Source organism: Chroicocephalus ridibundus, chromosome 4 (genome assembly GCF_963924245.1).
Source record: "Chroicocephalus ridibundus chromosome 4, bChrRid1.1, whole genome shotgun sequence".
Taxonomy (NCBI): Eukaryota; Metazoa; Chordata; class Aves; order Charadriiformes; family Laridae; genus Chroicocephalus; species Chroicocephalus ridibundus.
In genome coordinates this window covers 95,003,960-95,031,576 of record NC_086287.1, presented here as the reverse complement: position 1 = coordinate 95,031,576, position 27,617 = coordinate 95,003,960, and the positions used below count along the sequence as shown (strand labels likewise).

The 27,617-nt window shown below is 47.2% G+C and overlaps 1 protein-coding gene across 1 annotated transcript in view; it reads right to left on the bottom strand.

Annotated features, from left to right (window-relative positions):
- ZFHX3 (zinc finger homeobox 3) overlaps nt 1-14,449 on the bottom strand; it is a 191,891-nt gene extending 177,442 nt beyond the window's left edge. The window contains exon 1 of the mRNA XM_063334933.1: nt 14,237-14,449. The gene's annotated coding sequence lies outside the window, so the exon portion shown is untranslated. The remainder of the gene's footprint in view (nt 1-14,236) is intronic.
- Between the last annotated feature and the right edge of the window lie 13,168 nt (nt 14,450-27,617).

Below are 27,617 nucleotides of genomic sequence, written 5' to 3'. Positions count from 1 at the left end.
TGCAGTTGCGGTCAGTTTTTCCATTTGGGAGAACCTTAATGTAGATGTATTTTATACTGCAAGGTAATAAACTGCATGTTTGTTAGTAAGTATTTTTAATGAAATGTATCGAGCTTTCCATATATCTTAACGTGGGGATAGTCATTTGAAATTTTGACAAGTCCCTTTAGTGGGATGGGGGGGATGAAGGAAGAGGACAGATGATTAGAAATTTGAAGGAGGACTGTACTAGCTGATACATTACTGCAAGTGTCTTGCATTTGGAAGATATTCACAGGCTTTAAGAGTCAAGCTTTAATATGTACCATAGTTATTTGAATATTATAAATGCAGCACTGATGTGTACTGTTACAATGCGCATGCTGTGTGTGAGTTCTTATGATTTGTTAAATGGACAGACTCCAGTATGTTACCAGTTTGCCTTTGAAAGCTGCCCTTAAAAATTTGTCAGTCCCTGCTCAAAATATGTTTGTCTAGCTTTATAGAAGAATAATTGCTAACATTACTTGCCCTTCCAAAAAAAAAAAAAAAGAGAAAAGAAAACCCCAATAAAAACAAACCCAACCAAAAAAAGAAAGAAAAAAAAAACCAACAAAACAAACCCCAAACTAACAAGCCCTGGGGCAAGTAGAATTTTTCAGGGCTGCTTGGTGCGCTATCTGTAAAGGTGCGTGTAATTTGTAACTGTTGTTCTTGCTGAATATGGAACAAAAGTGTTTTGATGATGAAGTTGAGGCGAGAATAAAGTAACCCTTGTCTTTTAGTACTTGGTATAACTTAGGAGAAGCGCCTGTTTTCACCAGAGGCTGTGGATCTGGTGGACGGGTCTGAGAACGGGTGCTGCCTATGTACACACTTTTTTGCAGAGCAAAGAAAAAGTAAACATGTGGAGAAGGTGGCAAGCAAATCTAATAACTGTGTCGATGCTCCAGAAATAGGCACCTTCGCAGTAACATGTGCAAACGCAGAGTCTGGTAGCCATGTACGTTTTCTTTGCATTTGCATCGCGAATTCTAGTTTTGTGTTGCTGTCCTCTAATTTCCCATGACAACATATGGATTCCATAAATGCAAACATGCCGAAGTGCATCTGTCTGGGTAGTTAACACAAACCAAACATCCCCCTTTTCGGCGATTCTGTTGCTTCTCTGGCCGTGCTGCGCTATGCCCTCCTGCGACAGCCTCTTGCTGCTCCTGCATTCTTGTCCTTTCGTGCTCCCGGGGTGATCCCGAGTGCCCCGAAAGGGAGGAGGGCAGCGGGCGCCGGGGTCAGGGGCGCCGAGACCGCGGCCGTGCCCAGGAGCAGAGGGGGTTAAGCGGGGAGAGGGGAGCGCGCCCTGCGGCCCCCCACCCTCCTGGGAGCTGGCTGTGCTCTGGGGTCAAGTCCTAGGACATCTTCCCTCCCCTCCTGGTAAGGGCAGGAGAGGCTGGGAAGGGAAACAGCCAGATGAAGCGCGTGGCAGAGGTTTGCCCCTCGTCCTGAGCGCAGCCGGCCAGAGGCTGGGGAATGGAAGAGTTCTCGTTTCTACCAGGGTGCAAAAAGAGGCAGCGAGGGGTGTGTGTGCGTGTGAAAAGAAGGGAACGAGCAAGTGATGACTGCAGGACCAGCCAGATAAACCGCTGTGCAAATACCGAAATAAATCTGAGGAATTCAGGAATAATGTGTACAGTAATCGTTAGGTACAGCGTTCAAACACATACATGCACGCGTTTCTCCTCTAGAAAATTTACTTCCCTTAAGATTTCTTTGTTCTTTGGAATAAAAAAGGCAATCTGGTTCCTAAAATATAAGAAGGGACTACCCTTGCTGTAATTAGAAATATTGATACAGCCCCATCTGTAATACTACGGATGCCTCTTGTTTCTATATATGTATCTTTCCACATGCATAGATAGGATTTTTTGGTTCAAATAGCTTTTAATGTGCTTAGTAGAAAGAAGCTCTCAGTATCAGATCTGCAGGGAAAATAAGACTGATTTTTCCCATAGGAAACTTGTTAAAGACGCAGTTGAATTATTAGATTAACCCTATTTTTTTGTCTTGCAGCATATCTGATACATTTGCGCATAGAATCATACAGTTTCATTTATATGTTATTTTGAACAGATGGAACCAATACCAGCACTTTAAAGGAAAGTTATTATTTGTAAAAACGTATACAGATTAAGAGGAACAACTCTGAAGCAAAATGTTTTTTCTGAGGCAGCGCATAGGGTTTTCTGGACATAACTTTCAGAAACGATGGTTGTTATCTTTGACATGTAAAACAGGGGTAAGCGGCTTCGCTTCCCCGGGTTCTGCAAGGCAACCAAGTCCTGCCCTAGGAATACGACTTGGCTGCCGGGCGGCTTAGGAGCAGCTCTGTCCTGAGGCAGGAGCGGGCCAGATTTGCCTAGGGCTGTGGTGAAAGCAGTGGACTACGGTGAATTTTTCGGGAGCCACAACCATATCGCGTTGCTCAGGCACCAGGCTGGCTGCACGCTGCCTCCCTCCACCTGGCACTGTGGGGGCGCCGGGCTAAAGCTCTGAGGTGGAAAAGGCCAACTGGACACGAGGGACTAATGTATGGATACAGTAAGAAAAAAGTTCCAGGCTACGTTTATAAATTCAGGCTCTAAAAATTATTTGGGGGGGGGGGGAGGGGGGGGGAAGAATCCCGCTTAGAAAAAAAATCTCCATAATATCATCCACTTACGTAGCTTTGTGCTTCTTGGAAATATGTCTGAAGAATTAGAACAAAGCGTAGAAGGCCAGAGTCCTTGAAGGAGCTCCAAATGATAAAGTCTGCCATTCATTTTAAACACAGCGTGCATTGTGAAAACACAGGTCAATTTGAAGGCATTTGTCAGATTTCCAGTTCCCTCTACTCCTTTGCAATGGAAATTTGCAATCAAATCCCTGTACTAGAGTTGGGATGTCTGGCTTTATCAGTTTTTATTACTTTATACGCAAAGCATTGTCCAGGTAAGCTATCTTTTCATTTAGAAAGTTTGTTTGCATGAAGTTGCATACAAGAAGGGGGGAAGGCTGACATGAATTAGGCTGGAGCAGATGCATTTATTTAGGGGTCTGGAAAGGGGGGAAAGGGCAGACGATCAGCAGCGACTGATTGCAAAGGGCTGTCTAAGCTGCAGAAGCGATCTGATACCATTTAAAGACGCCCAGCAAGAGGCATGGAAAGGGATATTCCAACAGCGGCGTGTTCATTGTTGGGATGCAGAAATGCAGCAGGGCTTAGAAAGAGAGGGCTGGAGAGACGCACTGCTGAGCAATTCCAGCCAGATAACGTGAATTTCTTCTGGAGGCACGTACGTGTTGTTTAATGGGCAGGGGGCTGCCTCCTTTATTGCTGAGAGATGGACGTGTGGGTATGCTCGAGGGGGGGCATAGGATTTGGGAGTGATTTGGGCCGGAGGGGGGAAATTCAGAGGAATGTTTGTTCTCCTCTTTTGTCTTCAATATATTTCTGGGGTTTTTTACCCACTTATTAAAAGAAATCTGTCCATCCGTTTTGTAATCGCTGGACTTACTATAGCCACTGGGAGTGATGGGACATCAGCGGGCTATTCCAGCTACCTCCAAACCTCGGGCTAGGTTGCTGTAGTCAGGCTGACTAAATACCCCTTAAGCCAACTAGCAGATTTTTAATATGAATTTGCTTTCTTTGCAGGCCTTAACACAAGATGAGTAGATGTGTTTGCGATGGAAATAATCACTTGGAATACATCTATATGTTCCTTTGCTTTTTTAGAGAAATGAAGAAAAAAGTCTCGGCATTTAATTAGGACTCACTAACCTGATAAATATTGAACATCATTTCTTTGTGAGCTGTTCTGTGTGCTCAAAGTAGACTATGGATGTATTCCACAATTGCACTTGTTTAATGCCTATATCACCTCATGCCTATTGTATTTATGTTGTCATCAATGTCAGATTTTAATTAAACAATTAAATCACTGTCACAGTAATTTCCCTAGAAAACTATTTTAAATGAAAAATCCCACAATAAATGTTTGGGAACCATCTTAAAAGGAAAAAAGAGGGAAATCAGTTACAGAGTAGAATTACAGTTCCCACAGAAATAGAAAGGGGAAAAAATTGTTCTCAGCACTGAGAAGAATTCTGTTTTACAGGGTAGTTTCCACAAAATTCAGAGTGTGTCCATACAGTGACTAAACCAACCTGGCTTGTCTTGGGCTAGTCTTGGTCTCTCAGGCTGAGCCGGCGGCAAAGGGACCCTGGCCCAGGGCTGGCGCAGTCCCAGAGTCATCCCCCACTATGGGCCAGAACAAGTGGCAGCATTGCAAATCTGTCATCTTTCAGTGCAAGTCAGGTACCAAATGCTCCTTGGAAAATAATCCATCTGCCTTCTTCCCCTCCAAATTATTTTAGAATTAAGACGGAGATTTGCAGAAAAGCCTGCATCGAATTATTCAGTAAGTTAAGCACCAATACCAGCTGCACTTACTATATAGTAACCACGGACTCAAAACCTAAGTTGTAAGCGGTGAGAAATCTGATCTGACATAGCATCTTTGCTACAATTAATCAAATAGTTCATCTTTGCCTCTTTATAAATATATGCTCTTATTCCTCTAAAACCTGTACTTCTTTGCATGGAAAAATCACAAATACGAGACGCAAAATTCATCAGACAAGGTATCCGAAAGAATCATGCTCTCAAACGTACATTCAGAATATTACCTGTATTTAACATAAGCGCATTTGACATTTGCAGCCCAGCCTCCGATGTGAGGCATGCTTATTGAAATTCGGATTCCAGCCTGTGATTTCAGTCGGCGATGTACCCTGCAGCTAACCCCGACCCTCCCCTATTAGCCGGCGCAGCCGCTTTGATTTGTGCCCTGGGAGGGCTGGGACGGGGAGCCGAGCGCCGGGGAGCCGCAGCAGTGGCTGGGGGGGCTCCGCTGCTCCCCCTGCGCCCCAGCAGGCACCCGGCCCAGCCCTGCGCCCGGCTGGGGGCCAGGGGGCACCTCCCACCCCAGCACCCAACCCGGGGCGGGAATCCCGGGCAGTATTTCTTTTACGTCCGTGCTGCGTTTTTATTGGAATGCAGCTTTGCAGATTGGGTTGTGCCTGGGATGTGTGTGGTTTCTATCAGCCCTGAAGTGTTTTACAGCTGGAGATGATTTGGGGGGGCACATCTAGCCTGTCCATTTGCAGCCAGGTCTGATGTTTGTCTGCTGCTGTCTCTCTAATTTTTTTCTATGTTGCCTCCATCAAAAGGTGAGATTAGCACTGGGGGGAGTGTGGGGGTGATGACGACGACGACGACACCAGGCCCATCCCTCCCTCCTCCTCATTTTAGTTTGCTTCTCGCAAAAGCAATTCGCCAGCAGATGCTCTTTCTTCCTGCGGCCAAAACAAGCCGGCAGGAACGGCAGAGATACCTGCTGCCAGCCGCTCCTGAGCTGGGCAGCCGGAGGGCCTGGACACAGAGGCCAGCCGTGGGTAGCTGCCTGGGGGGGCAGCCCCCACCCCAGCCAGCTGGCTCCACTTTTGAGTCTGGAGCACAAAATATTTAACCTAAATTCAGCCAGTGAATACTAGTCCGGCAAAGCTCTCGCTTTATCGGGCCATAGCGGCAGCAGAGCCACCAGCCACCGCAGCGGCCGCCAGGACGGGGCAGACCCTCCCTCGGACCCGTCCAGGGCCATCCTGGCTTCGTCAAGCGAGGCGCTGCCACTAGAAGTAACTTTGCTGAGCATATGCAGGCAGAAATACATATTTTTATACTCGGTAAAGGAAAGGGGAAAACTGATGAGGTTGCACAGAACCCTCCTCCAGGCAGGAGAGGCTGTGCTGGAGGAAAGTATTGCTCATAATGACACTTAAGCCCAGACACTTGAATGCTAAAGGTTAAACTTACATTCTTCAAGAAAGGGCTCCTTGCCAGCTTGAACTGTGTTGTGTGTTCACTATTGCCTCCTCCTCCTCTTCATCCACTCTCAATCCACTTTTGGTATTTGTTGAAATAACTGAGGTTGTGGGGTGGGGTTTTTTTTTCCTCCCCTAATGTATGTTCTCTGTGCCAGTCCTCAGCCTTATGTCTGTCACAGGGTTAAAAAAAAATAAAAATCAATCTAATGCCAGTACAAAAGCGAAGATTTCTTTTGTCAGCTGCTAGGTACTATAGCCTCAATCCAGAAAAGACCAGCCCCAGCGTATTTTCAGTCCTCTAGTGACACACAGGCCATAGAATGCCATCCTCTAATTGCCATGCTTAGCTGAATAAATAGAATGTATATTCTGACAATAAGGCTAAAAAGTTAATATGGATTTAAAATAGAAATTGAAAGGCTGATATAAATATAGTAAACTGCAGGATGGAGAAATAAATTTTGGAGACAATAATGACCAGGACTGGGGATGAAACTGGCGGCAATGCTTCCAAATGTTCAAGCCAAGGAAGGAGAAACAAGAAAATGCCCACCCAGGAGCAGCACTAAGATGAATTTCAGCATAATGTGAAGAAACAGCCACGCTGTTTGGATGCTGCATTTAGATCTTAATGATCAAAGAGCACCTTCTACGTATACTTTCATGCTTCTCCCCAGAGATATTTCCCATTAAAAAAAAGAATGGAAATAACATTACGGTTGTGCAAGCCTTCTAAAGCAGCCCCTTTTACACAGTATCACGTAGGCTTTCCATGGAGAATCACTCTTAGGTGAAAGCGAGAAACGAGGATCCCTATGTCTCAGCAGCAGCAGGTAGAAGAAACCCAGACTGGAAGGCTGGATCAAACGCTTTGAGGAGGAGCATGGAAAAGAGCCAGAGTGAGCTTCAAAAGTCAAATGCAATTTTTATTTGGGTTCAGAGATGATAAAGGGCTAGTGATGTTCATTTTTCCTACTTCCTGCAGCAAGGGAACGGGGGGTTGCAGTGTTCCGCATCCCTTTAAACAACAGCTCGCTGCAGTGTATTTCTTGGCACAGCCCTAATTGTATCTTCTGGTCCCAGTGGAAGTTCACACTTTTTAATATCTCTTATTGCTTCTGCAACTGCTGCCACTAGTCAGCAATCACAAACAGGAAGCTGTGACTCAGCAGAGCCATAACCCGCGGGCTGACAGCGGCCGGAGGAGAGGGAAGATCCTGCAAAACACCCGCGAAGGGCCGGGACTGGCCCAGCACCACTGCGGGCTGCACTGCAGGAATGGTGTACGGTCTGAACCGTGGAGGTATCTGGAGACTTGGTTCCTAATTCAGCACTTCAGCTTACACCAAAACCTAGGAGATAAAGGCCCCGGTGCCGCTCCGGGCCTGAGTGCAGTAGGAGAGGCTTCCCACAGCTGGTCCCTGAAGCACAGGGCCACCACAGCAGGGCGAGATAAGACAGGGACACCGTGACCAGCCCCCGGTTCGGTTGCCCATCCGTGCCCCAAAAAGCAGGGTTTTTTCTGCCGTTAGAGAGAGGCATGGCAGAGGAGGCAACCAGCGACCCCTCCGCCGGGAGATGCCAGCGCGACCCCGTTTTCACACCAGTGGCGCTCAGGGCTCGGCCACACCACGTCTCATGTAGCGCAGGGAGCAGATGATCTATTCCGAGCCTGGTTTCGTCTGTTTTCTAACTGTATTTAGCAGCGAGTTTACTCCAGACTGAGCCTGCGTGAGTAAGTGTGTATGTAAGGGTTGAGGATTGGCTGCGGCAGGCAGAGGGTTTGCTGAAAGGCTTGTTAAGGAAGCACTACTGACCATGCAATCCAATTACATAATGCTTCGAAAAATAACCGTGCTGGGAGTCGTGTCTGGGCAGCGCGTTTCGGCAACAGAAAGAGGTATCAAATGTCCGCCTTCCAACCCAAAGGCTGACAGTGTATTTGTGCCACAATCTGACACTGCGCCTCGGCCGTAAACTGCTCTAAAGAGGAAACTCGCTTCCAGGGGAAATGTCTGCTGTTCCCTTTCAAGGCAGTGCTGCACCCTGCAGACCAACGTTATTTGAGTCCTTGTAAAATTACCACTAATCTCTGCACTCAGGATGCCTTGCATTTTATGGGTACTTGCGATGACGGCAGCTTTGTTTTCTGGGGGTAAAGGAAAGTGCTGAGCAGGGAGAAGCAGGCACCTGGCCATCAGCAGTGGCTGTGAGGGTGTTTTCTCCAGCTTTCTATCCTTACAGTTTCTCTCTGTCGCTCCAGACAGGACAGACATATGGATGATGCACAGTAGCATACTATCATGCCTGAAAAATGCCTGAAAAAAACCACCCTGTCCTGCCTGGAAAAGATACGGTGCCTGTCCCAGGCCGGAGCCTGCACGGTGCTGCACGTTTCTTCTGCTGAGATCAATGACGAGGGAGGCGACTGGAGGGCCAGACTCCCCGCCGCAGCAGGCGGCTCAGTCCACGCATTATGTTTGGGATGACTGGGGATTTAGAAAACCCCGTCTCCAAGCAGCGCAGGTAGTTTTTATCGTAGTTACTAATTTAACTGCTAGGCTGCTCTGAAAGGCGTAACAGAAAAGGCACATTTCTAGTGAATGAGGAAAGAGCAAACTAAGAATATTCTTGGCACGTTGCGGAGCTTTCTGTACCTGAACTCGTGCTGTTCAGTTGCTGGGAACGCTTCGCGCGACGTAAGCCAGCTTCTATGCTTGCAGCAAACGCATGGATTTTAACCTGTTCCCAGCCCAGGGAGCAGCAGAGCTGCCGGGCTCAGCCAGCCCGGCCGGCTCAGCCCCTCCACCGGAGGGGACCCCTCGGTGCCTCCCGCCCGGGGCTCTCACCGGCCTCACCTGGGCTCCTCCAGCAAGGGAGGGGATGAAGCAGGTCTGCTGCAACCGCTGCCTGGAAACAACAAACTCTACCTCCTTTCATCCACCAGCACTGTCTTCCAGAGAGGGCACCGCACTTTAAAGCTGTGAGACAGGACAGAAGCGGGTTCGCTTTACTCCTCTGCGTTCGCCCCCTCTGCTCCCAGCGCCCTGCTGAAGGCAGGGGAAGCCGCCTGCGAGGACGGCAGCGGGGAGGAAAGGGTGAAGGCAGAGCTCCTCCAGCCCGGCTGCACGCTCCATCCGCTGCCTTCCTCCCATCTATTTCTAGACTGTTTACCTGGCAAGCACACATGACCGATCCAGAAGGAAACGCTGACATCACCCGCCGCCGTGCCCCCTCCCCACTGCCCGCCGTGCTCGGCCCCTCTCCCCCGCCGCCCTCGTCCCCCTGCCCGGCCAGCCCACGCCTGCAAAGCCTCTCGGGCGGGCTGTGGGGCTGCCGCTGGCGGGCTGTGGGGCTGCCGCTGGCGCCGTAGCGCTGCTGCTGCTTCCTGAGGCAGCTCAGAGACATGTTGTCCTGTCCACCGCAACAATGCGGCCTGGCACGCTGCTTCCCTCTGCACCCTGGGGCGTGACGGCGGCCGCTGCGCCGGCAGGGATGCAACCCACGTTCGACCCTGCGCCGACGGCTGGCGACCGCGCTGCTGACGGTGGGTGAAGCACATGTCCTTTTAACGTCAGCGTATTATTCGTCTGGTGCGACAGGCTTAAACATACAGCTTGCTTTTGCTTCCCAGCCAAAGCCGCATCCCAACCCCCTTTACACCTACGACTCAAACCCTCTCGGCCCACGGCACTGGACGAACTTCACCGCCATAAGAGCAGCCGCCTCCCCACCCACCTCGCTGCCACGTCGCGTCTGTGTGCCGGAGAGCGGAGCCAGGCAAACCGCGCTGCCGGTTCCTCGCCTCCCTCACTCTCCTCCCCAGGGCTGCTCCCAGGCGCCGTCGGTGTGGGGAGTCCGGCCGGCAGCATCAGCCTCTCCTGGCGGGCCCAGGGGAGCCGGCAGCCCTGGGGACAGCTTGGGCTGCAGCCGGCGGCGCAGGTGCTTGCTCCTCCAGGGGTTATTTATCCCGGGAAGCCCGCAGCAGAGCTCCGGACTCAAGCTGCTCTGTGGAAGCTTTCTTGGTGCATTTGGGCAGGGAGCCAAAGTATGCAGTTTAAAGGAAATGTTTAATAAAGACACAGGAGCCTCAAACTGTTTATTTTTCCTTGCAGAAAGGTGGAGAGACGATGTCCCTGGAAACTGGCTGCCGGGCCAGGCGCAGGCCGGGAGGCCAGAGGCCGAGCTGGGGCGTGGGCTGTGGCGGCCGCAGGGCTGAGAGCGGCCTCTCGCCTCTCCCTCCCCTGACAGCTCCAGCCCGCGGGGTCATAAACCGTGGGGGGAAAAGGCAGCCTATTAGTAACTCTATTAAGTCTCCATTAGTTAGGTGTGAACTCATTACCCTAATACACTTGGAGGTAGGATTCCACTTGCAGGACATTAGCACTGTAATAAGCACGTTTACCGCCAGAGCTGGATGGAGCGAGGGAGAGGAGCCCCTCGACGCCCGGAGCAGGGCCGCAGCCTCCGCAGCGCGCCCGCGGAGAGGCCTTCCTCACCCGGGGCGGCTGTGCTCCTCCCGCACGGGGCTCCCTGTCCCCCCGGCTGCCCTGCGACCAGCCCCCTGAAACCCGCCTCGAGACCTGTGGTAGCGACAGGAGAGTCACTAAAAAACACTCTGCTCCCCCGTTCATGCGATGAGTGGCTGTCCACAGGGAGGCACGTGGGCTGGACGTGGCCACAGAAGCGTGGGATGGGCGAAACAGGCGATTGTGGGGACCAGGGGACAGCAAAAGCTGTCAGGATCTTGGGGTGTGTCACCGAAAAGAGAAGGATAAGCCAGGCATGAGTGTGCCACAGCCTGGCCACTCGCTGGGTGCTCTCCTGCCTTCGCCTGACTCGGCGTTTTCAGCGTGTTTGAGCTTTGTGACGGGAACCGTTGTCTGCAAAGCTGTGCACACTGTGGGGAAGTCACAGCAAACTCAATAATGAGCCTAGGAAATCAATTAATTAATAATAGATAGGACGCCAGAGCAGGGCTTGAACTGGGTTTGCTGAATTGGCACGATAAAAACATGATCGTATATAGAAATCTATGTATTTCTCTACACCTTTTCATCCAGCTTTAACACGCCAGCGTGAGCTGCCCGAGCAAGGGCTGTGCCTCTGCGGCTGGAGAAGCCCCAGCGCATCGCAGGCCTGCCGTCCTTGGGGCTGCTGGGTGCCCCCTATGTCCTAGCATCACTTTAGTCAAAATATTGGTGAACAATGGTCTTGCTGTATTTTAAACGTAAAAGATTTTGTGTTTCAGAGAAGTAAGTTGCAGCCAAAATAAAGAGGATACAGAGGCACAGAACGTTGCCTTTCAGAGACGGCAAAAAAGGAACCTGAAGCGTATGGCCATTAAACGAAGCCCTCCATTGCCCTCTGCCAAAGCCCCTCTCCTCAGGTACCGTTTGCCCTGCAGAAGCCAAAGACTGCACCATCTCCACTGTATCCTTAGTCACACTTCGAGGCTGCACAAAAGCACAGTCCACACAGAACTCCTCCCAAAACTAATTTTGAAGCCTAAATAGAGCTAAACGGTACACGATCTCTGTAAAAAAAAACTGTCCGAGAGCACATAAGTATGATTTTAAAAATTATTTCAGGAGGAAGCATGATCTTGTTTCTAAGATCCTTGGCCAAAAAGAGTATGAAATTAATGGTATTAAGTGCCTAAAAATACTCTTGAGGATCTGTGACTTGGAACAAGGGCCTGGCTTCTATTCCTAGCTCTGCCACAGACTTGCTGTCTGCGCTGAAGGACCAGCCAGGGCAGCACGCAGGGTACGCTAGAACTGCCCAAAGACAAAGGCATATGGGGGTGGACTTCAAAACCCACTCCTCCACTTTTTGTCCTATTTTCCCGCCCTGTAGAATGGGAATAATACTAATTCGCCATGAAGGAGCAGAGCACGTAAGGCGTGATGTTGGCATAAATTCTCCTGATGTGTTTGCAGACGCGCAGACGACAGCTGTGTGGAGTACCACGAAACCATGTCCCTTTACAGTGCACCACTGATCACGCTCACTCGCCCAATTCTTCCTTTCCTATTTCATGGAATTAACTCTTACAATTCAAAACACCAGCAGGTCCAAACACTTATGATTTAAAAAATAAATTAGATGCTAGAAAAGTGCTTTCTCCCTCCCAGTAAATGCAGCACCTCCTTGCACTGGCTTCCTGGTCAGTGACAACTTTTCTAATGTAAGGATGTTAAAGTCCAATATCCTGCAAAATGCAGTATTAAATGTATGTCTTTATCCCACTGAACGGGACAGATAGGCATCCTTAAAATGCAACACTGTTTTTAGCCCTGGAAAATCCTGAAATACTCACTTTTTCATATGTTCTATTTTATCTAGGAAAATGCTTTCATCATTTAAAGATGATTTTATGGGTCTTTCTCACCCCATTTTACTGTTATCCTATTAACTAAGGTACCTGTTTCTACGTGAAATGCAATACAAAAATGGATTTTAAAAAATTGTGTAAGTTTCTAAAATTTGATCAACTTGTAGGATGCACAATGATAAAATAAGAGCCCATCAGCAAAACCCGAGCTGAACTTACCGGTGGCATTTCTACTTAGAAAAAAAGGACATCCCAAAGCTAATTTGATAGGATCTCAAATCCCTGCGATTCCCTGTGTGTCTCAGCCATGAAGTAACTTTTGCCATAGTAATTTAAACCGTTAAACAGAGTTTCAAAATAGCAAGCTTCGGTGACAAATGGGAAAGTTTATGTCCCAGAGTTGCTCTTCAGGCAGCATGGGGCAATGAGATGGGACAAAATCCTGCAGAATGAGTTCTGTATAGATCCCAGACCCTGCCAGGTTTTTTCATCAGTAACAATACTCCAAGAGCAATAAAAAGACAGGCAGTGAAAACCCCTGCTCACTCCACAAAAGGGAAAGATAGATACTGACGTTTCCATGTGTGGCTGTCTGATGAAATCAAGTATTCAAATGACTTCTGTTTACATAGTATTTTGAGAAATAATGCTAATTTGCAGAATTGGCATCTGGGGTACAAGTATACATACCCTGGGAGAGCACTTACAGAGCCTTTGTGAAGCTAAGTAATAAACGCTTTGTCTTCACCACACTATTTATGGGTTGCTTGGGGGCATCCTGCTCTCTTTCTGCCCCTACCTGGGCATAAAATTATTGCAGAACTAGGTTTTAATAAGACCAACAGTAAATCTGAATGACCACACATGCACAGCTATTCCTGCTCCCCTGATCTCCAGCATTAATTATAAAGTGGAACTGTTTATACAGAACATACCACTTTCCCGACTTCTTTCTTGTTTATGTCTAAACCTTTATGGACATAAAACTTTGGAATTTGCTTTTGGAATAAAACTGCAATTGGAGTGGCAATAACTGTGTTAGAAAACAACTTTGGTATTGCTCCCCTGGTTCTGTGGTCACGGCAGGTTTGCGTCTGCACTGGAACCCTCTGCCGTTCGAGCGTGTTGTTTCAGGTCATCTCCTTGCTGTCCCATCTGGATGGCTCGTTAGAAACTCCAGCTCTAGACAGCTCAGAGCAAATGCTCCAGTTTTTCTTCCCGAGTCCTTTTCTTTCCTCTCTACTCTCGACCACATCTTGGCCCACTACAAGCATCCTCGCGCCCCGGTCGGGGGGATTTGCAGTGCTCCCCCATGGCTCTGCTGCCAGGCTGTGATTCGGGTTGTCATCCTTCCAGTTCATTGAAATGGCAGCCTCTTTGCTCCTCCAGATACAACACTTGCCTGTGCCCTCAGCCAATCCCCCTCGCTCAGAACTTTCCCGAATGAGAAATTTTTCTTCTACAGTGAGTTATTACAAAACCAAGAGACCTCCATCTGATGGCATACACGTGTGCAGATACCAGAGTTAAGTAACTCAGGCTCTGCAAGCACTGAATTATTCCTTGTCTCACTGGCCTGACCACTTGTTTTGTCAGGCTCTCGGATTATAAATTAATATGTTGGCTGTTCAGGGCTGAGAACTGTTTTTTTCCATTTGTTCAGTAAAACAGATACTGTACACCCTGGGCACCATATAAAAATAATAAATTACTGTAGTACACAGGCAAGGTATCATTCTTGTCTTTCTTTCCCTTTATTTTATCCCCTCCATCCTTTGCCTTTCCTCTGATCAATTCATCTCCCATTTACTTTCTATTTCTGTCTGCAGGTTTTACTCTAATACGTACTGTTCCAATATCCCACCCATGCCACCTGCTCCAGAAGTACAAGTACAGGGGCTTTACTAACGTCAAGAAGAGGGAATCAGCAAAAACTCAACGGGAGGAGAAGAAAAAATTACTGTAAGAAAAATTAAGAAAAAGAAACTGAGTCTCTACCTGGTGTTGTCTCTTGTGCTGACTCGGATGCCTTCTAATTTCTGCCAGACTCTTTCTTTAGTTTTCACATCCAACACAGACACGTGGAGACTTGATAGCCAGCGGAATCAAATGGGCTTCTTTATGCAGACTGGTTGGGGTGGATTAGGAAGCGTTTGACCCAATCTCCCTTGTAGGTTAAAATGTCTTTTAATTCTGGTGGGCTGTGTCGGGATGGGAATGAATAAACTCTCTCTTCATTTTAGTGTCCAGCTAGTGGAAGCTGCGCAGGCTGTATGTTAAGTCTGTCCAAATTCCTTTCCTCCTTGGCAAGGTTATCCTACCTAGAAAAAGAAGAATTAAAAATAAGACTGTGTTTGGCTTCTCACAATTTTGGTTCTTCCCTCGTGTTTGTACATTCCACTTTCCAGGGCATGCTTCTGACCTGAGTTTTAACACATAGCCCCCCAAAAGCACCCTCATAATAACGGTGAATAATTACTAATGGTAATACTCAGCGCATCATATTTTAAAAGTATCACGTAATCTTAACCAATAAAAAAATCAACAGAATTTATTGTTTGTTCTTTTAAAAAAATAAATAAGCAAAGAGGTAAAATTTAAATATTTATTGAAAAACTAAATATCGTAGCCTTGTGCAGTTATTGGCAAGAGATGCTGCGCAAATAAATCCACCGCGAGCTGTTGCTTCCTACATATCCGAGCACTGGCCTGCAGGACGCCCTCGCAATGCTGCCGGCGCCCCTGGCCACTGCGGCTCCACACCTCTCCCGAGGAAAGATCCTCTTTTTCTGGCACATTGATTGCTCAGGTACATGTTGGGCCCTCCTCTTTCTTCCTTTTCCTCTCATGGCAAGGTCTGTCTTGTAACCAGGACACAACTCTAATGAGTATTTACAAACATCAATCAAATGCTTTGGCAGGAAAACTGGCCCTAAGGGGCCCTAACTGGCCCTCGGGAGAAAACAAGAGGCGTTTTCCTCGTACTTCTGAACTCTCTGCAACGTTCAGTGCGGTCTGTGCGGCAGGCAGCGCCTTTCCAGGGTCTGGGGATCGGCTCGACTGTTACCAAGGAGGACATCACCAGAGCCAGGTGTGTGGCCGAGCCTTTGGCCCTGCCAAGGATTTCAGAGCGTCGGCGTGCCGGGAAGGTGAGGTCAGGCTGCGTGGAAGCGGAAGGGCTCCTGCTCCTGGCATCTTATTTGCAACCCTCCTGTTCCACGTGGCCGTGCATTAGCGATGGGCAGTGCTAGCAGATGGCAAAGTTCGAGCTGGGCTAATTAAACATACTGAGCTAATAACCTTCCATTTTGGGACTGGTATAATTCATAATTTAATGTATTGCTGCTGAGACATTAACCTTTCAACAACTGGCACGGTGCCCACAGCAGCCTGAGTGCTGACCATCTTTCAGGAAAATGAGTATTATTGTTAAAACAGGTATAAATCATTCATGGCTTCAGCTTTTGTGTCAAACTGTACATGAAAATAAGTAGTAGTCTGGGTAATTTATTTACCTTTTGGTGGTTATTCTTATGATTTCATGATCATATTCTGTGATTCATAAACATTGGCCAAATGCCATTTTGTTCTCATTTTACCTTTTCAATATTGCAGTGGTTATTCTGATTTTCATCTTTAACAAGTTCAAGACTGGTGCAGAATTGCTTGATCCAGGCACAAATTTAATCTCATTTCAAGGAGGAAAAACTTATTTTAAGCTAATTCCACAGTATTCAACATGATTATTGAGACTACCAACTTGTTACATTTTTGTATTTTGCTAAAAGAAATGTTTCTTTGAAATCTGGTGTAGAAACACAGATTCAACGACTTTTCAAACATAAAGCATACAGTGAATACAACTATATGAATCGTTTCTGGCTGAAAATGACATGGGATACTGGAAAGAGGAGACTGTAAAAAGCTGGAAATTTCTCCTGCAAAGCGAGGAGTCTCACTCCAAACACCTGGTAACTGGAATGATATTACAGACCCAGGAGACCGTTACATTGGCTTTTTGTAGAATCATAGAGTCACTTAGATTGGAAAAAACCTTTAAGATACCAAGTCCAACCGTTAAGCTTGCACTGCCAAGTTCACCACTAAACCACGTCCCCGAGCACCACATCCACGTGTCTTTTAAATACCTCCAGGGATGGTGACGCCACCACTTTCTTGGGCAGCCCGTTCCAGTGCTTGACAACCCCTACAGTGAAGAAGACCCTACTGGTTGATCACATCATACTTTATATCCCAAACTACCTCTGCACTGAATTTTCTTTTCCAGTGAAAAGAGAATCAGAGCTAACGGGTCACCAGGCACCTGTACCATAAAGCTTGCCTGTTGATCCACTAGTGTTAAATGCCTTTCACAAAGCTCCATCAATTCCACCTCTTGCTGTTACGGTCAATGAGGACGGCTGAAAAGAGTGCCAAGTGAGACCAACTCACTTCTAGATAGTGACACATCTGGAGAGCTCCCAAGTATACAGCCTGTCCCAGCCACCATCACTGGGCAGACACACTGGAAGCAAATCCAGTCTAATTTATGCAGCAAACTTTGTCATCGGGCACAGGTACAGAATAGGGAAGATCAGCTACAGAAGAACACAGCCGTTCGCTGTGCATACCGATTACGTCAATAGTTGAAACCTCTCACATATCCCTGGGAAATTATCGTTTACCTCTTGAAGGTATGAAACAGCAATCTGCAAGCTGTGACTCACAACAGCATTCTCCTGCCCTCAGATATCAAATATAGTACTGACTTAGCAGAAGAAAAATACGTCCTTTTGTTCTTCTCAACTGTAATCGGACGAGTACTTAGCACTTTTTGAAAGGAAACTTTCTGAAAACATCCAGGCTTGGGATGATTTTCAGAAAAACACACTTCCAACAGATGCTTCACCAGACTTCTGTTTATTTGGCTGGAATCTCCCCCCCCCCCCCCCCCAAATTTTTTCCTTTGCAGTGTCATCTAAACAACAACAACAACTCTCAATGTAACAACCTACGCTGTGCCTGACATCACCATTTGAACAGCAGGTTCAAGTCGCACTTGGGGAAATCTGGCACACTCAGACTGTAACTTCCCCCTGGACGGACAGCAGCAAGTGAAGCCTCCTCACTGTCCAAAATGAAGTGAGTTCCCTCAAACTGCTTTGATTGTTCACATAAATGTAACAGTTTCCCACCTTTTATTTGCCCATCCCCTCTGAATCAGATTGACAGCTAAATTGGTGATTCCCTCTGCTCTGCCGTGCCATCGTCTGCGTGCTGTGCGTGCGCGGGAGGCGGCAAACCTGCACTCGGGAACTGGGGACCGAGCTGGGCTGCAGAATTCACAACACGAGTCCCAGGACAAAGAGCACTGGCCTTTTGCGAATCCATGGCTGTAGAATTTGCATTTTATTGTATTACTGTTTAGAAATTTCAGCTTGAGTAAAAAATAATAATACAACTTCTTTTTTTGTGTTGTTCTTCAAAGCTACAGATACAACCTTGCTGCCCTCCGCGGTGCATGAACTGATGGCTGCTGGAGTCTGCAGAGGCCCTGGAAGAATTAAGTCCAAGTCCCGCAGTGGTCTCTGACCACTAAAGTTGGCATTTTCCTGCCAGTTCTCCTTCAGAAGTAGCTAGAAGGAAGCTTGCACGTGGTAAACGGTTTAAAAAGATCACTTCCTGTCTCTTCTAATCAAATGGTGAACAAAGATGGCCAACACTCAATCAAAAGAGGAAATGGTATTTCTGTCTTTGAAGACACTTTAAAGATGAGTCTGGAAAAATCCTAAGTGGATGCTGAAGAACTAACGCATTTGCAAAATTCCTATTTTTGAAGAAGTTAACTAAAAAATCAGCAAGAAGCTACTTGTAAGCACGTCTATCCACATTTAGTGCTCAAGATAATGCCAAGACCAGGACATTTAGGAGGCATAAAAGAATAAGGGAGCAACACCAGCGTGCTTAGTTTTAGGCCTCTCCTCAGTATTTTACATGGCCGCTCACAGGACTGTGTGAACAGTGCCAGATCAACTGAAGCATATTTTAAAGCATTTGAACCTACTTACGGAGACAGTGCTCAGAACCCCCTCAGAACGGGAATTATTTGAGAAGTTAAGATTCCTCTGGATATCTTCTTCATACTGGAAGCATACAGTGTTAGCCCCCCAAAACATCTAGTCTAACATTGATAATGATGAAGTAGACAACTGCTCGCTCCTACAAGGGATAACCTGCCTCTGTTAATCCATACCCGCATTCCCCGTGGCCCTGGACTGAGCTGGTGTGCCCACACTATGGGTTTTGAGAAGTGTTGTTGAACCAGCTGCACCTGGTTCAGAACCCCAGCGACTCCTTCTTCCATGCACGGTATAGCGTCCCTGCATTTCACTCCCTCTGCTGGCTCCATTTTATACATCAAATGAAGTTTTTCAAGACCTTAAATTTGTTTAAGGCTGGGATATCTAAAAGTTCACTCGATCTTCGGGCTCCTGGCTCTGCTCAGCTCTCCGCTCTGCCCTGGCACCGTGGCTGGCAGAGACAGAGCCCCCCCTGCTCCTGCGCTGGGCCATGGCATCCCGGGCTCGGTACAGGGCCATGGAGGCACCCCCAACATCCCCAGCTGCAAGTCTGAGTGGGACATGTGCAGCTCTGGTCTAGGTTTGGTGCCTCCACTCCGAAAGAGAGCAGGACCTCACCTTAACAGCTCCATAACTCTTGGCTGCAACAGCCTTGTACCTCCATGGAACTGCAATCATGGCCAACTGCCGTGAGGAGCCTTACGCGTGCTGCCAGCGCCTGTTGGCTTTAGGTACCTTCCAGAGAAAATCAGTATATTAAAGTGTCTCCCCTGGACGCTGCTCTACAGCGTGCTCCCAGAGTTTTAGCCCATTTTCACGTGATATCGATCATTCCTGATAGCACGACACTCACTTCAGTGAAGGGTTGTGCCTGCTCTCTCTCCTAGGAACAATTAAGCAGGACTTCTGCTTCCTCCTTACAGTGATATCTCTCCTGGTTCTCACTGTTTACTGAGTATTATTTGTACTTGTGCATTGACAACGGCACATCAGGAAAAATACTAGCTTTGAGTTGGTCAGAAGAGACAGTGTTGGAAGACACGCACTGTCCTCGTCAACGGAGCAGCAGACATTGCCACTGCCAGCTTCTTCAGCTTTTCTCCTAGCCTGCCAGCAGGGGTTTCATCCTGTTTGGATTAATCCTCGGCCAAGCAGGGACAGTTCTGGTGGACAGGCAATGGAGCTGTGTGCCGCAGGCTTGCTAAGGACGCTCACTGCAGCAGGCTTCGTTACCCCTACCCCCACATTCTCTGGAAAGACTTGCAATAGCCAATAATATAAAAAAATTATGCACTCTATACTCATCTCACAAGGCACCAACTACCACTACACAGAGGTCAGCCTGCTCATCCTGCCCTGATCTGGAAGCCCACTAAGGCTGCAGAAGAGTCAAGCAATTAAAAATCAACAACCAATCTTACAGGTGCAAGAGAAATTTTTTCTTCTTGGCTTCTTGTACCGCAACAGCATTATAGGATACTGCCCGCTGACCAGGAAACGTACAACAATCACAGCTCTCTCCTCTACACACAGACACGTACTGCCAGGGGAAAGAGCCTTCAAATATGGTATTTGGGAAAAAAAAAAAAAAGAAGAAAAAACCCCTTTAGCTCTAACATTTTTCAGAAACACACCTCTTAAGTTTCAACTAACGCGAACGTTAACAATCTGTGGGTGCGTGTTAGCGTTGCCATGGCTCTGCGTAAAGACCTGCAAAGTCGAGTGCTTCCTCCATGCTCTCGGGCAGGCAGTGCGCAGTATTAGCCCTCTTGGGCAACACTCACCGGTGCAGCCGTGCTACGCAGACGGATTCTTATGCAACTTTTTGCTTTCCAGTAGCCACGTGACTTTCTATGGCAAGAATTACTCAATGTGCAGTTCCTGTCTGAAACGTCCCATCCAAAGTATTCAAAACAAGTGTCAAACAAACCAAGTATCTCAAGCGTCTGCATTTAGGCAGATATTGTTATTTTACAAGTGGGAAAACTGAGGTAATTTTTTTTTTTTTTTCAAGAGGGGCAGATGCTGCAAGTGTGCAGGCACCGAACATCCTCGGTCATTGCCTAAAGCTAGGAAGAAGCATTAAAAAAAATGAGATATGATAGAGGCTGTATATTGGGCATAAACCCCTCAAACCATTAGTGCTTTCCGTCAGGCACACATTCACCTTGCCACAGAAAGTAGTGTTGTACCTCATTGTTCAAATTTAAATGCTTGTCTACAGTTATTTTAGATTTCAGATTTTCAGTGTTTCTTCCTCGGTAACACGCCAGGCTGCATACCCAAAACCAAAGCAAAAGTTGCTTTCTACCCTGTGGTTATAAGGGAGTTAAAGTTCAGGTTTCTAATTGCTCTCTTGAGGCCTTATTACTTGTTGATTAGGTCCTTTTGGGAACGGCATCAAACCTAAAATAATAAACACTCATTTCACTGGAAAGTTTGTAGCTGCCGTAGCAGCCCTGCGGCCCTTCTGCCTCTGTAACCGGTCCAGGTATAAACTAACCAGAAAAGGCGTTTTTAACTTCTCCGGGACGCTTTCCGGGCTGGACGCGTCTGATCTATGGGCTTTTTAGCAGTTGGGTCAAGAACTGCATCTTCTCCTTCAGCAAAGGCGCTTGGTTCTGAGTGCTGCTCTCCTCTCTTCAAGCCTGGGAATCAAAGCTGGGGTCTGGTTCAGGAGCGGGCATGTGGGGTGAGCGTGTCTGTGCAAAGACATCTGTTAGGATTCCTTCAAAATGTTTGCTAGTTTTCTAAACGCTGGCAGTTTTGGGGACAGCAGCAAGGATAGGAGAAGTAAGACTGCCGGTATGCTGCTGTTTGCCAGTCAGTTTTGCAGAGATTCCTCCTATCGATGCTCATAGCGCTTTATCGCCGAGTTACGTCATGGCATCTAAACAGGACAGATGGCCCGAAGGTGCTGTCCTGGCGCCTGTGTGCCTTATGCTTCAGCAACATAATCTCATGTATCAGGATGCTGAACGTTTGTGGGTATTGATATAGTTTCTAGGCCATACCCCCTCGCGCAGTGAGCCTCCTCCCGCGGGTGCCCCGTGGCTCCCAGCCGGCCCCATGGGGGCTGCGGGCAATGCCTGGGGCTGGGCCGGGGCTGGCTCTGTCGGAGGCCAGGAATGCTGCGTCCCGCTGGAGCACACGGGGCTTGTGGGGACGCAGCCCTCGGACGCCAAACTGCAACAGAAGAGGGTCTGCTGGTGAGAAGCTGTGACGGGGCAGTCACAAGACACCTATTGCCCAGCTGGCCAACACATCCCCATTTCTAATCAGTGCTCACATTCTTCATTTTCCAAATCACCAAGTTCTCCTAACTAGAATGGTTTGAGGTGCAATTTTCAGTCTTGGGTCTTTTGAAACTATTTGGATAGCATTGTTTTTACAGGCTAGATTTCAGAAGGGATGGGGAAAATAACATGGTCTCGTATAATCTTGGGCAGGAGAGAAGTTGCTGTGAGTCTCTGATCTCTGCGAGTCTCTGATGTAGGGCACCGGGTCTCCTTGAAACCCCTCCGTAATGAATTAGCCTGAAGTAAAAGTAGGTGTTTATCTCAAGTCGTTGCCTCAAATAGCCAGATACCTGTTGGAAGAAGGGTCTGATCGATGCAAACTAAGGCAGCCATGCGTGAGCTGTTACACAGTGGTTAGTATTGATCAGAGCTAACGGCTGCCGATAGGAATGTGGAGCGGACTGACAGGCGGAGAAGAGGGAAGGAGGAAACAGCCTTCGCTGGTGGCAGACGTACAGAGGAAAGCCGATAAAAAGTCAATTCCACTTAACTGAATGGCTGCTAACTAAATATTTTTGGGGCCAGAGCCTTCCCAGATAGCAGATGGAGCGTCTCTGCTCCGGAACTGAGACATCAAGCGAGCGTGGCATCGACGGCTGAGATAAGAGACGCTCGTGACGGCTGGTGGAGCAGGAGAGCCTGACGAGCCTGCATGCTGGCCCTGCACGCTGAGCCTGCACATCGGCCCCGCACGCTGGCCCTGCTACAGTGCCTGGCAGGCTTCATGGCAGGAGATGGGAACGGTGTGGGAAGGTTTCACGGAGCAAACATGGCCAGTACTTAAATACCTACTTCATGGAATGAAAGCAATGATTTTATTTCAGTCCCTTTCCCCTGAGATCCTGCTAAGGACCTGTGCGAGAGTTGCTTGGCATGGAGAAGCAGCACAGATTTTCCAGCCCCAGCCTCTGCCGGTTGGAGACTATTCTTATGCCAGTGTGGGACCAGCAACTGCCACAGAGCCTGTTTCCAGTCTTGAATGTATGGGAAGTTTAAAGAGTAATGGCTCACCAAAAGGAGTTTCAAAAAGTTGCCGAGATGCCGTGTGGGCTCGTTTGGGTGGCAGTGCTATTTCTGCCTGAAACTGCTGGCTGATGCCATCGTGTTCATGCTCACATTTTCCAGTCCAGAGGTGTCTCTGCATCAGGAAGGACGTCAGAATTAAAAAAACCACCCCGCAACGGTTCTCTAAACGATGCACCACGTTATGAAGTCTTACTGTATGAAAGGCGCTCAGAAACACGGCGGCATTGCCCTGTGTCGGGAGGAGACCGAGGAGCTCTCCTATAGCTGTCTGCTTCCTCCTCAGCACCTCAGCACAGCTTTTGGTTGTCTTCCTCTCTGAATCGCTTGTGTTAGTGCTGCTTTGGGGTCTGTTACATTGTATGGTCACACACAGTAAGAGAACACAAAGCAACCAAGAACTGCTTTTCCCGGGCCCAATTCAGTATTTAGACTACGTTTCAGGACAACTTTTAGTGGACTGGATCAGTGCGTAACACACCTAATATAAAGTAATTCTCCAACAGCTTGATTAATGGTGTCGCAGCCATAGCTTCAGTTCAGGTTCAACCTTTTTAACGTTTTATTATTTTACAGAGCAATAAATCAGGACAGCGGGAAAAGACAGATGCAGGAATGCCCCTGTCTACCCATCTCTTCATGAAGACAATGGGTCACAGGTTTCCAGGGTTGGGGCAGCTGATATTAGAAAATCTACTGGAGAGGAGTTTGTAACAGAGCCAGCAACGCCCCGAGGAAGGAAGAGGAAGCTGGAAGCCAGTTAGTGTGTCCTACAGAGCTGGAGTATTGACAAGGGACGGCGCAAGCCGGGGCTCCAGGGAGCCAGCCGGGATGAGATGTCTCCTTGCAGCGTGCAGGAGCAAAGGCAGCCGTGCGACACTGCTAACCTTCCCGCGGTAAAGTGGGATGTGCCCTTTCTCATGGAGCACACGAGTCCATTCCCGTCCTTTCAGCACCAGCGGTGGCCAAACCACACGGGTCCTTAATGAGCTCAGTATTATGGTGATGGGATACAGCTCCGATATCATCACGGGAGACTACAGCTTAAAGAAAGAAAAGCCAAGTCCTGTAGGTCCAGCGCAGACTCCAAAGAGGAGAAAGCAGAAGCTTTGTAGTTCAGCTTGTGGGAAGTGATAGAGATGATACAGATGGAAGAAAGTAGAGATGATTTTATGAGACTAAAAGAATAAGAGAAGTAAGTGTAGAGGTCCAACCTCTGATGAAGCTGATGGAGAGACTACAGGAACAGGAAGGGGAAGGACTGGAGGTGGTGAACTTGAAGCTCGACTTGTTAGGAAGGAGGGATGGAGAAAGAAGAAGGGAACTGAAGGGATAAAACCAGAGAAATCAAATACTAAGACAGACTGTTGTTGCAGTGTATGTTTTATGGACTGAAACGTGTGGGGCAGCAAAAAGAAGTGGCTGTGGCAATCAGAGCAAGGGACGACGGAGCCCTGGAAAAGAGGTTTTGCTGTTTGAACAGAGAATGGTCAAATCATTCAGAAAACGTGAAGGGTAAGGGGGAAACTGGAATTCCGGATTGATCATATTAAGTTAAAAACCTCATGGAAAAGCAACAAAAATGTAATGAATGTGCTTTGCTTCTCGTATCAACTGGTTTGCTCTGTGCAATGCAAATCTAGGGATAGCACATATAGATGCAAATAAATTCATATGTAACATAGCGGGAACAAGTCAGACTAATGTTTGAAATTTTTGCCCTATATTTATAGCTTGCTTCTTATATTGCAGAGCAAAGCAAGTTTTATATAGAACAAACATTTTACTGTTTTCCATCTTACTTTAACAGGATTTAATTTGACTTTTAAATTTTAATTAGTTCTGTGAAGAGGCCTGGCAGTCCTAATGCATAGGCAGTACGGTTTACAAATTATTTCTTATTATAATTTAAAGACCATTAAAAGAGGTGTAAGCCACAAATCAGGGACCTGATTATCAAAATACTCTCATCAGCTGGACTCTTCCTATGAATGTACTTACATTAGTGTATACTGATATTTTAGGTGCTTATAAAACACAGCTATTGTCCTCATTTCTGTTACTGACTTACACTACCAAAGGTATTTGGTTCTCACGCAGCTTTTGCCGGCTGAACTGCCTGGGCCGCAAATACTAACAGTGCGCATTTACACTCAGAAATCGTACAAATTTTATATACATGCTCTTTAAAGATAATGCTTTGAAATCTTAAACTTACTTTTACGCTAATTTAAATAAAAGCTAAATGTGAGATTTACACCACTTCCTGACAGGGAACCTTTAATTACAAAGCGAAGCCAGCGGCACAGCTAGAAAACTGTCTTCCGCGTGCACGTACCGCTTGCTGGACAGTCAGTAAGATGATTTAGTGAAGAAATCAGTTCTATATTTCAGTATGTTTTTCTGCTAAATACTGTTCAATTCAAAACTGGATTGAAATCCACATGTTAAGGCTCAGCCTGTTTTATTCTGCTTTCTTACCGGGCTGCATCCCTACACCATGTTATATTGTTATGTTTTAAAGCTGACACAGTACAGGAAAAACTAATGAAATCTATTAGACTTACAGTACAAAGGAGGCGAGATTTCTAAGAAATACTGCACAAAAAGCACAGATTAAAAAAATGGAAGCAGCAGAGAACAGCAACTATGTGCCACAAAAAGATAAATACAAAAAGCTCAGCTCTCTCTTATAAGACACCCACAGTCTCCATCTGTCATCTCAAACCTTCCTCTCCCAACTGTTCTTAAATTAAATGAATGCTTCTAATGGGAGATTTTCTCATGAAAGCTTACGAGAATTCATCCAAAGACAAATTAAAACAATGCAGTGTAATCATGCAATTCACCTCTCTAACAGGTTGCCTGGCTTCAATGTTCACATTTACAAAAGAAAAAAAGCAACAATAAGACACCCAAATAAAGAAAAAACAACTAAAGTGCAAACCTTTCATTGATGGAAGCCGATATAGATGCAGGTCGCTCTCTGCAATAGCTAAGACTAAAGGTTATTTTAGTCTGTAGAAGAAACTACTGTACACATGTGATTTAATGATTTTGTTCTTTGTAGGCCTCGCAGTTTGAACATGTCCAAAGGGATCAGCAGTGCTAAAACAATATATTACTTTTTTCTTCATGTAAATAAAACTAGCTTGGGCTACTGAGTCTAAAGCATTTTCAAAATGTATTTTCCTACTTATCACTTATCGTTTTAGTTGCTTTTAGCATCCTGCCTAGCATTCTGTTCATGTCTGGACATGAATAACATGTCCAGGCTTTCCATTTTCACTTTTGTTTCTGGTCAGCTTAATTTTGGGGTTGCTGTTCAAAAACATTCTTCTTCAGTGTTTGGGTCGAATGCGTTTAATTTCTATCACTTGTAGCCTAGAAAGATGTTATTAGCAGAACTGTAATGAAATATTTCTATTAAAATCAGGTCTAAAGGTGGACACTTGAAATGGAAACAGATCTTAAATTCAGACACGATCACCTGCCAGTGTCTCCTTAATCACCGGTCTTCGTTTCCTCTGTATTTCACCGTTTTGCTCTTTGAATTCGCAGCAGGCAGCCTGACAGCAAACGGGTTGTTTTCTTAGCGAATAATCCCACTAAAGTTAGATGTAGCGACACAAAGGAGCTTAAAAGGAGACGAGCCACCTCTGCCACCCCAGAGAAGTTCCCAGCAGCAGGGACAGGTCGAGGCCGGGGGTGCCTTGGCTGAAGGACGTGTGTTCGGGGCATTGCTCCTCAGTGGCCACCAGGCCTGCGGCCATGGCTGAAAGCAGGTCCTTGGCCAGGACAGCACTGAGGAGCACCCTCACCTGCCAGCGAGGGCAGGAACAACCCAACAGCCCCAAACGGCTGCCGCAACGCTGGCTGGCTAAATCAAGAACTCTGTCTTCAGTCACCTTTGGTCTAGACCTCTGCTTTGCCGCTGAGGCTGCTTCCTTTCCTTTCGCTGGGTCTCCGCACCTGATTGCAGTACTCGCTCAAATGACGAGTCCCCTTGGATTTCCTTCTCTCTCAGCTTTAATCTCTCTTGCTCCCTCCTTGTTCTCTCACTCTCTTTGCATGATTTCTGTACTCACCCTCTTCATTACCAAAGTCACTGGGACTGTTGGAGTTCACAGCCAAAGGTAACTGAAATCCTCCCCAGATTCCCCGGTCTCTGTTACTTTCTGCATGTGCGCTTTCACGGTTTCTTTTACTGAAGTCCCTCACTGTTGTACTTAACCACCGTGAGTGACAGAAATCCAATGCTGACCACTTCATTATCTGCCGACCTTGTCCCCCTGGCCTCCTGCCCCTCCATCTCTCTTGGGCAGTTTGCCCTACGTTGCAAGTCCTTGTTAAAGGTCAGGACCCCAAACCATCAGAATTGGTCGTGTTGTTTTACTGTATCACCAGAGAAATCAGGCCTGTCGGATCTCATTAAAGCCCTATTTATGGGTGGAACGCCACTCCTGGAGCAGGATGAGCTGCTACCTTTGAAACACAATCTTCACCAGATCCGATCAGCATCGCACAGGGATTATATTCCACCAGTCAATCTCCCATAATCGCTCCCACCCTTATTGGCATGGCTGCTGCTGTCCCTGCATGAGAAAGGAAATCCTCTTAAACAAATACTCTCCGTGGGAGTAAGACTCTACTTCCCCACGAAGAGGCGCAGGATCCGGCCCCTCGGAGGACAGGTGGCCACCCAGGCTCATGCGGAGGAGCCTGGTCAATAAGCCCAGTTCACTGCATTGTTATTCATGTAGCAGCTAACCATAGAGACACTTCATACTTAATATAGTGCAAATGATGGAAAAGTGTTAACTGATCCTCTCAACACGCCTTTGAAACGAGGAGGGACCTGTCACCACCACGCTGGAGCGGGGAAGTGACGTGACTTCCTGAGTATGACATCGCAAACCAGCAGGAGCACTGAAAGTATAATTATTCCCAGCCTTATAAGAACTTCTTTAAATCGTG